We start from the raw sequence: 10,937 nt of genomic DNA, 5'->3' as shown, positions 1-10,937 counted from the left end.
AAAAAATATGTAAATTTTTGCAGATTTCAAGCAAGAATTTTCGATCCTTTTTAAGAATTGTGAAAGGTTTGAAAAGAATAAAAATCATTTTCTTAAGAATCCTAGGAAAATTGAAAACAATTTTTTATTTTTAAAAATTAATTTTAAAGGAATATTTAAAAAGATTTTAAAAGATTTCCAAAATCGTCAAATGAACTGTCAAGAATGATTTCAATTTTATAAAATATTTTATCGTTCTTTTTAAAAAATCTCATTTTGTTGCTTAGCTAATTCCATACTGATACTCTTCAAATGCCCACACATATTATATACATATATTTATTCTTTTCGGCTTTTCTGTTATAGGAGGATTTGAAAAGGCCATGTTTAAAAAAAGTGCCTTACCATCGCTGTTTCCTGATTGTCCGGCTTAATTATCCAAGACAAAAGGGAAAAGAAGTCTCGTCGCGGTAGAATCTACAGTGGTAGATCAACTTTCGAATGAAAACTCGAATATATTTAATAAATCCGATTCAAATTTCACTGAAAATTCGAATATAATTCAGAATAGAAAGGCACAAGACGATTCGCTTTCGAAAGAAAATTCAAATTCTGAAAATGGAAAAATTGCTGACCCCGAAAACCCTGCATATCCTGAAATCCCTGCAGATCCTGAATTAACGAAGCGAATTAATTTATTTAAATTCCTGTTTGAGACAAACGATTCAAATAACATCGAGAAACCAGTGCCGTGGTGCCGTCGTAGAGCCTTTAATCCTCGTTTATGCATTAAAATAACACATTGTTCTGCACGATTAGTTAATGAGAGAATGAAATTGGTTAATTCAAAACAAATCACTATTCACAATGACATGCGCATTCAAGCCGAGGTTTCTGGTATGGCGTTGCCGCTAGAGAAACTTGGATTAACTGAAGATTACATTTCCTCAGTTAGCGAATTAGAGGCTTCAATTCAAAATTTTGGCAGCCTGAAATTTTGTTCGGGATGTGTATCTCCCAGTCCTCCTAAAAATGTTGAGAGTTCAGTTGCAATACGAAATCAGTCAGGATTTTTACGCCATTTAAAGTGCTGCTTAGCGATGCCTAATGGGACTAAAAGCTCGTTTTGTAAAAATTGCTCAAAGGGAAAGGAGACCCTGCAACAAAACGCGATACGACTTCAAAATATGAGTGAGCAACGACGTCTTATTCTTCACATGAGTCCTTCAAAAAAAGAAAAGCAGAGGATTACCAAAGGTTGTACAATCACTATAAAGTTCAGTTTCAGAAGAATCAAGAAGAAATGGCTACACTTCGTGACGAGGGTCTTCAAGAGAAACTTTCCCAAGCAAACTTTAATAGGCATGAGGGAACTGTGATTGATGAAATACTGGCAGCATCCAAAGTTACAGATTCTAAAGGGCGTCGATATTCAGAAGACTGGATAATTTTGTGCTTAATTTTCCACATGAAATGACCAGCAGCTTACCGTCTTCTGAGGGATAACAAAATTCTACCACTACCCTCAACGAGCACAATTCGCAGGTAATAAGAAATTTAATCAATGAATTTAATATACTTATCAAATTTAAAACGATTTTAGAATACTTTTCTATAAAAAACTAATTAAAGTACATAGAGATTTTTTTAATGAAATTTTTATTTTGTACGAAAACAGATATTTATCTTTGATGGACACACCTTGCGGATTTGATGACTCGAGTTTCAAATTATTTGAAGACCGGTTATCGCAGCTGCCTGAGATATTGCGGCATGGGATTTTGTTACTTGATGAAATGTCGACCCGAAAATATGTTCGCCTCGACCCTAAGAAAATGAAACTCTTGGATCTGACTGATTTTGGTGACGATGTGCTAAACGAATCAGTTGATATTAACGATAAGGCTGATCACGGATTGGTTCGTATGTTCCATCCACTGATGGAGTCTTTCATGCAGCCGATAGCTGTTTTTGTGTCTAAGGGGCCAGTTGTTGGAGCAAGCTTAGCCAAAATAATTATCCAGGCACTCAGTCCATTAAAAAAAGCTGGAGCTAAAGTGCAGGGAGTTGTTACTTATGGAGCAGCAACTAACCGAAAGTTCTGGTCGATTTTTGGAGTCAGTGGCGAGTTGAATAATGTTCAGTGCTGGTTTCCACATCCTATTGTTGCAGGGCGTCGCGTTTTCGTCTTTGCTGATATCTTTCACCCTATAAAAAATGTCCGGAATCGGTTGCATGATAAGAAGACCTTGCGGATCTATATTTAAATATAAAACTCTTATTGAATTTTTTTCATATTTCGATGTTCTGTATTTAATAAACGCCTCACATTTTACAGGTTAATCCGAACGAGCCTGACATTGATTGGGAATATTTTCGAAAACTGTTTAACGTAGACAAAAACCACGACACAGGAAAATGATACCCTAACCTAACTTAAGACCATCTTGATCCCAATAATATGCTGAAAATGCGAGTAATCCTGGCGGTTCAAGTAATTATTTAGTTATTGAGAAAGGCAACAGTTTATTTCATCATTCTATTAATAATGAAATACTGTATTTCAGATTCTCAGCGGAAAAATGGCCAAGTGTCTTTTAACAGGGCTTAAAATTTATCCGGAACTATTCAAAGGCTGCGAAAAAACGTTAAAGTTCTGTTCTAGGATAAATAATCTGTTTGATATCCTGTACAAAATTGATACTGAAGCAGGTCTTCGACTGGATTCGAAGGATTATGAGGTAAGAATACTAACTTATTTATCATTGAACAAAAATGAATTAATTAATGTATGATTACCTTTTTTAAGGCTTTACTCGAATTTCTATCTTGGCTTGACGGTTGGGAACGAAGAATTTATAGCAATGAACTTGATCGAAACGATTGTTTGTCTGAAAACAGTACAACTGAAACTACGGGTAACAATCCATTCCACCATAGAGTTGTCAAAATATCTGTTGGAGAGGCAAGGATTTCAGTACGTTCTGACGGGGCGCATAAATCAAAATCCACTCGAGGTAAGGAGGTGTTAATTATCATTTTCTAAAATCTAATTCTGAAAGAAAATCAATTTACTAACAAAACAAGCATTTCTCCAGTACTGCTCGACGAAAGGTAGAAACTTCGGCTTATTAGTGTATGGTTCTTAAAGATCCATCGTCATGTGTGGGCGTTTGCATTAAAAGGGCCCTGATTAGTATGAAACTACGGATAGATTTATATGGTCAGATAAATTTCCAGAATTTAAAGTCAATGATGAACCCATCAGAATGAAAACGAATTGCCGGGGCATTTTTGAAGTTTGAAATTTTCATCAAAAATGGATCTACTGCATAATAAATTCTTAAAATATTAAATACACATTGTAGTAAAAGGATTTTGTCAAAATGTCATTTTTTGATACGATAATTATTTTAAAAAATTATTTAAAATATTAGTTACAATGTTAACGTATTAATCATTTCTTTGATCTTTTTAGCATTGGTATTTCTTTACAATATTATCATTTATTTAAAAAAAAGTATTTTTTCGGTTTTTTAGCAAAAAAAAGTCGGGCATATTATAATATCGTGATCTTCAATTTTAATTTCCTCGGGACAGAATAATTTTTTTGTAACATACATTTTTTATTCTCATTCAGCATCGTCACAAATTGAGAGAAAGTTTTTATTTTTGAAAAAAAATTTAATTAGTTTTTTAATTGATATTCAGCCAATTTTGAAAACCCATGAAATTTTAATCTGAGAATTGTGAGACTTTTTCTCGAAATTGGCTAAAATTTTAAATAAAAATTTACTTACTCGTATGGAGCAACTTAATATCTCGGAAGCAAGCTTTTATTAAATTTTTTAACTTTTTTTATTTCCTCGAATCTGTTTTATCTTTTAATAGTGATTTTAATTTTACATAAGGTTTTTTGGCTGTATTGAAAATTTTTCATTTTATTGGTTAGCTAGTTATGAGTATAGAGCCAATAGATTCAGTATAGGTCCTGTTATCATCCCATACTAAAAGCCGATAATTATACTTGAGATCCTGTTTTAGAAAAACGCTAATATATCCTAAACTAGAATCGATCATAGAGCCCCTTTCGTGCGTACACTCACATGCATAGTTCTTAGGTATTCTTTCGCAGTTCGTTAATTCAAAAATCGTGAATGATTTTTCAAATCCTCAGGTTTTTGAATTATTCTTGGATAAGAGATTAAGTCATCGGCAATCTGTGCGATTCAACGAATATTGAACTTTTAATTGCTGATCTGCTATCCTTTGGCGAAGTTTTGAACCATCGACGAGTTGTGGAATTCAAAGGGTATCGGATTTTTTTTTCTTCCTCTGCCATTCCTCGACTAAAGGTTGGACCAACGACGACACGTGTGATTTAATTACTATTTAAATCTTTTTGATATTCTTCAAGGAAAGATTGAATCATCGACGAGCTGTGTGATTCTCCGAGTACCAAGATCTGTTCAACTACGAAATTCCTGAAAATTAAATAAAAAACAAGAATCCACAGATGAAATGGTAATAAGAGACTCCTAATATCTCCACTTAAATATGTTTCTTCGTCTTTTTGTTGTGTTATTAAAATCTGTACGTTTTTCTGCTATTCTCGGACAAAAAGTTCAATCATCGACGAGCTGTGTGATCATTCGATAAGTGAAGTCATTTGTTACTTTAGAAAATAATTACAGCCTAAGTTGAAAAATGAATGCACCTTAAAAACTGAACCTAACCGAACCAAGTGCTACGTAACTTCGGTGATCAAACGAGAAGCTGTTTGAATATAAATTATTATTCAATTGATTAGAAAAAACTTTTTTGGCATCTGGAAGTACTTATTACTCACAATAACTATTTTACAATCACTAATATTCTTTTCAGGCAATTTTATCTCAGGGATTATTTACTAGAAAAATTGTTATTCTCATATTTCCATAAAAATATTGATGTATTTCTGTTTAAAATCAGCTTCAGGCAAATTTTAAACTTTATGCAAATCTTTATATAAAATGTTTTTTCCCCCTTAGCGATTCTTCGGTACCATTAGATCCGCAGGTGGTACAAATGATCATCCCTGCACTCCTACCTTCCTCCAGCTATACAAGATTCTCTCAGCGTATAGCATCCGAAAACCTCCTAAATTAGCAAACTGCAGCGCAACGTCCACTATAAATCCTCCTCCGCATTTAATAACAATTTCCAAGTTTAAGGAGCTTTATAAGTCAGATAAGAAAAGTGCCATTGAGGAACTTAAAGCAAAACTTGAAATCGTTATTGAAGATGACGATACCGATTTCAATGATTTTGTCCATTCTGTAGATCATGACTACAATTCCCAAGAAGTTGTTGATTGTCTGCTCTTTTATACAACAGAGAGATTGTGCAGATTTGTTCGAGAGTAGGTCAAGTGTTCAGTTTGCTTGAGTGCTTATCTATAAACATCAAGCACCGCTATTGACACCTTGTTTTTCTCTTCGGAAAAAATGCCACAATGTTACGAAATTTTCGTTTCTCCATCCAAGGAACTTGTGCATCCAAACTAAAGGATATACAATCTCGTTTTAGAAGTTAAAAACATTTTTCGAAAATATCGTGCGAGTCGGAACTGCTTCGATCTTTACGTGAGAGAATTCTCCTCAACGGAAATGAAGCTGCACTTCCAATGTAAGGAACACGCTAAGGACGCAGGGGAAATACTGAATTACATTGTAATGACGTATTTGCAGATCCGTATGCGGGAATTTGCTAAGCAAGAGATGGCTAGCGTAAAGAAAGTAAGCGTTCTGAAAAAAGCGACAAAGCTTTGCACAACTTAAGCAAACTGAACACTTTGCTGAATGAATGATTTAAGTAATTTTATTTTCCAATCAAAAGAATTTTTCTATTGACTGTACTATTTTCTGATTTGTTGAATTTAAAAAATTTAATTTTTGCATTTTAAGAGATGTAATTACGTTTTTATATAGTTTTTAGAGAGAATTTTTCCAAATAATATGAAGACTAAAACTAGACATAATCTAATATTTATTACGCAGAATGATTATTAAAATGTGATTGTTTAGTTTTATTACTAAAAATAGTATAGCATGTGATTCTCGAATGTGATTTTACTATTCAGCAACAACTCCGCTATTTTAAAACTGAATTGATAATAATTCACTATATTTGCTACGGCACAGAATATAACAAAAAATTATATTGTTTATCAATGTGATTGATTATTTTTAATATTGTTGCAAATAATAAAGTAAGTTTATCGATGTTATTCATGTACAAAAATAAAATTATTGCTAATAAATTAATTTTCCTACCTACAAATTTAAAAACCCTTTTTAATAGCAATAACATCTACTTATAGAAGTACTACATACTACTTAATATTTCTAAACATCAATTATTTTTTACTTATGTAAATTAATTTTAAAACTATAATTCCAGGTGAATTATGTTCTCAGATAATTACATTACTATTAATTGTTAATAATTTAGTTTTTATAATACTTTCACAATGTGTGGAAAACTATATGCATTTTAAGCTATTCTCTCTATCGCTATCACTGTTTCCTCAGATTTTTTAATAAAAATTATTTTTGAAAGTCTATAAATCTATTGTAATAGATTTAATATTTATTTTATAGTTTAAAAAACGTCATTTTAGTTATTTACATTATTATTCCATACAAGTTAATGTTAAACTGTATAGAGGCAGAAGTGGCGCCGTCTGTCGGACATTTTTGGTACTGCCACTTGGAAGTTTATAATCACGGATGCCATCCATGCAAAAGCTTGGAAGTCAGATAGGGCTGGTATGAATTCAAGCAGTCATATCATTAAACCTATGAGAGACGTTATTTTACACAAAATGTGGAAATTTGCTTTCGAACCTGTAATTTTAATGCATCTAAAGTGACATTTTATATGTGTAAATTTACACTTTGAAGTGCAATTTTGAAACGTATTTTTTACAGTGAAGTTAAAAAGGGGTAAGGCTGTTCAGTTGACCGTATGTGAAAAGTTTAAATCATAAAAAAAAACATTGGAAATGAGGAAATTCAGTTTATGGAAAAACGGCAAAAGTTGAAATAAAATGTTTAATAACAAATTTTTGTTAAAGAATGCGCATTTTGTTTTAAACGGGCAAAGAAACTAAGTCTGTTCTAATACCAATGCAAGTTATGAATTATGATGATATACATTTATGGAAATGATATAAAATTTCAAGGATAAACACGAGTGCGAAGCACGAGATACACGATGAGAATGTGTTAGTCAAAGCCGAAGGAGCTTTAACAAAAGAGAATTCGCAATCACCAAATTACTGTTGTCGATGCTTTTACCTTTTGTTTTAAAAAGTCTGTGCACAAAGATCGAGCACGTAGCACGAGGCAAATACATTATCGAGCGCGAAGTGCGAGAAATCACAGTCGCACGCCCTAGGCACAAAAATATCGTCATACATCCAAATTTTATTGTAGCTAGGATTTTTCAACTAGCGAGATTAAAAAATTTATTTCAAGATAAAATATCTTTTGAACAAAAAAAAAACAGTTTTCGAACATCAGCTGCCATACCCACCCTATGCTTTTTTCAGCCCAGTTTTTTACTGGCTATGGCCCCTGAAAAGGTGGAAAATAATCAAAGGAAATGCATTTAACAAATGCTTCAATCCTTTCAAGAAGAAGAATCATAACAAGACGCTAAATACATGCTGTATTCCTGAAGGCTTACGATCGCAATTTCCGACACTATTTTCAGAACTAAAAATGTGTGCTTTATGCAGAGAAGAGCTCAGTCAACTGAATGAAATTCCAGCGTCGAAATTACATGACACAGATCAGCTTCGTAATGATGTTTTTGTTGATGAAAACGTTGATGATGTACAAACAAATGAAATCATCATATCAAATGAAGAAATCATGTCAAATTATGATGACGATCCAAAAAACTCGAGATGAATGTGTTGCTGGGCATTGACAAATATCATAAGGCCTTAGTTGAAGATTTAGATCAAACCAAAGAGAAGTTTAAATCATCAACGAGTAGAGCTAAGGAAATTCAACTTTTGACACTTGCTCTAAGGTCTTCGAGTTTATACTTCCCAAAAGAGAAGAACCGAAAAGTAGGAAATGAAGTGAAAACACTTATCAAACAAACGAAAGACGGAAAGAAAGGCAAATAGAAGACCATACATCAGCATAAAAAAATATCCGAGCTTCAATTTTACTCAATCCATAAAAAATACCATGAGGGCACGACGATGCGCCGCGGAGCTCTAAAGCCAGCGTCATGCGCATACCGGTGTACTCAACACTTATTTTCATAAATTAAACATTTGAATCCCACTTTCTATTCTACATAGGCTTATAGGAAATAACCGAAGCTTTCTTTTAAGACAAAAAATAAATAAAAAATCTGTCTTATTGCGAAAAAAGTCCAATTTATTTTTGACCTTCATTTTTGAAGGGCGAATATTTATTTTTTGAATAAATGCGTAGGACCAATCGAAAGGGCGAAAAAAACTTATTGAAACTGTACTAGACAAAAAAATTTTCATCGCTATTAAAAGAGCTAAGAACTACCAAAATATATTATATCTACGAAAATCCTAAAACTTTCACCCCCTCCCCCTCGTTTGATAATTATCCGAATAGCCAAATTTTCTTCCTATCAACTACTATCGAATAGCACAATACTTTGCCTAAGTTTAACTTAGATCGGGCAACTTTGAAGTTTTGAATGGGTACACTTGAGAGTAACGCCCCATATATGATATAATCACTGCGTGGGCGCAATAGGCCCGCACATGTGCGATCAGCACGTCGTGCTAACGATATGTCCAACAATTGAGTGCGCAATGGTCTGTTCAGGTGCATGCACACCGCAGTGGTTAGATGGTACAAAAAGGTGATTAAAAGTCGAAATGTTATCCGATTTGCATGAAATTTATTCTGTAAATACTTTACGGGTCCCTTATTCCAAATTTGCTTTCAAAATTTCAAAATCAAACTTGGCGGACCCAAAATGGCTGCCAACGCATTCTGAACATGAATACAATTTTATTAAATCCAGTTCAGAAACATTGTTCACTCTACATTTCAATAAGTTAAAATGTTTACTAATTTCAATTAGTGGCTCAATTCTAGCCATGAATCAGTAGTTTTTACTGATAATTAACTAATTCAACTTTAGAGAGTAGTTTTCTTATTTTATATATGCCAGAAAAATTTTAAAAATTTAAAGTGGGAAATGTAATACGTTGGCCTAATTTAAAAGAACCCTATGAATGTTTGAAATTTAATTTACAATAGTATTTCAAGTTCCTGATTTCAAACATATAATTCAGATATTATTTGTTGTATCAAATTAAAGGAAGTGATTATTGACGAAATAATAATTATGTGAGCAAACAAATAATGTACGCAAATTTATTGAAATTCGCTCCTGGAATATATCCAAAAAGAATTCAAAATTCTATTGATAAAATCTAGTCCTTTACTGTAGTACAATCGCTGAATTGTCTGGTAAATGTTTCAATAAAAATAAGCATAGGATATTGAGTATCAGAATCGCTCAATACTAAATACTATTTAAATTAAAATCTCTATTTCGTCAAACTGCTACGAAGGTTAAGCGTACGCCTTGACGTGTGCAAATTCCTGCCTGCGTAGCCCTCGTAATTAGTGTCCCAATTCAAAAATCTGTGATTGAAATAAATTCATCAGATCTTTCACTACAACGAGGCATTTACACTTTTTGTACGCAAAGTGTTGCACTTAAATTTTTCCAATCAAAATCTGATTAAATGAGAAATAATTTTACGCGTTCAATATAATTTTAAAAAATTAATGAAATTTATAAATATAATACTTGATACTTAATACATGATACTTGAATGACTTAAAGGAAAGAAAACCCTATGATTCTATATAATCTTTTTTACTTGTTTTTTGTTTGTCTCCATACAGCACCTCCTAAAGTTAAGGTATATATTAGGAGTTGAGAGCGAGTTCTGAAATTGTTGAACTTTGAAGCATAAAAAAAGACCTAAAATAATAATATATTTTTATGATCTTTGTACTCTCATGAACTTCAAACAGTTTTTAATAGATTGGACATCAATTCTACATAAAGAAAACCAAATTCGTTTTTTTTAGTTTTGATCACCTTTTCGTACTATCTAAACCACTGTTATCTGGGTACTAATAGATGTGAAAAAAATTACACCAATTAATACAAATGTTGGATCTGAATTCTACATAGCAAATCTTGATTTCTTTTACATAATTACTGAAGGGAAAAATAGTTTTTTCTTTAGACTTTGCTTTTGTAGAAACCAGGGCGATATTTTGAATTTTAAGAAAAGTCACCTATTTTCTCATAATTTTATTGTAAATTACTGATAAATGAATTTTTGTTATACATTTAAGTTACTTTTATTTTTAAAAAATGATTAATTATAGATACAAATGCAACAAAATTGAAAATTAAGTTCAAAAATGAATATTTTTTTGTACTTCTTGGATGTTTGTATGGACTTTCTCATATCAAACTCCACAAGTAATTTCCCATTATATTCTCATTGTACTACCCCTGATAACGTCATTCAAAGTCCATCACATCTTGGTGTTGTTTTCGAGATAACCATATACTGCTGCTGTAAGGCTGTTCCAGGCTTGTTTTTCATTAGTACACTAGATCCGCGTTTTAGTACTAGTGTCAGGCGTTGCCTGTAAATTCGAATTAAAGTCGGGTAATCGAGACGTAAACAGTGAGGGCGGTCTGAATCGTTTCCAATTGGAATATATATCTATAAATATAATGTCACAAACGGTCTCGTCCTACTCCCCTGAGAAACTGCGTGAGCCAGCAGTTATGGGAAAGCCGAGAACGGGGTGACTGAAAGCGATAGTTTAGTGTGTGTGTATGCGTGTGTATATATATATATATATATATAT

The 10,937-nt window shown here is 32.5% G+C and overlaps 1 protein-coding gene across 4 annotated transcripts in view; it reads right to left on the bottom strand.

Moving 5' to 3' along the window:
* LOC117177862 (inactive peptidyl-prolyl cis-trans isomerase FKBP6-like) overlaps positions 1-10,937 on the bottom strand; it is a 58,375-nt gene that overhangs the window by 37,787 nt on the left and 9,651 nt on the right. Inside the window, exon 1 of one of the 4 annotated variants that reach the window (XM_033368894.1) lies at positions 4,086-4,189. The exons of the other annotated variants lie outside the window; for them this stretch is intronic. The gene's annotated coding sequence lies outside the window, so the exon portion shown is untranslated. Of the gene's footprint in view, positions 1-4,085; positions 4,190-10,937 lie in introns of those variants that run through there. 4 annotated transcript variants of the gene reach the window in all.

Source organism: Belonocnema kinseyi, chromosome 8 (assembly GCF_010883055.1).
Source record: "Belonocnema kinseyi isolate 2016_QV_RU_SX_M_011 chromosome 8, B_treatae_v1, whole genome shotgun sequence".
NCBI lineage: Eukaryota > Metazoa > Arthropoda > Insecta > Hymenoptera > Cynipidae > Belonocnema > Belonocnema kinseyi.
The sequence above is the reverse complement of the archived record's forward strand: the minus strand, read 5'-3'. Positions and strand labels throughout refer to the sequence as shown.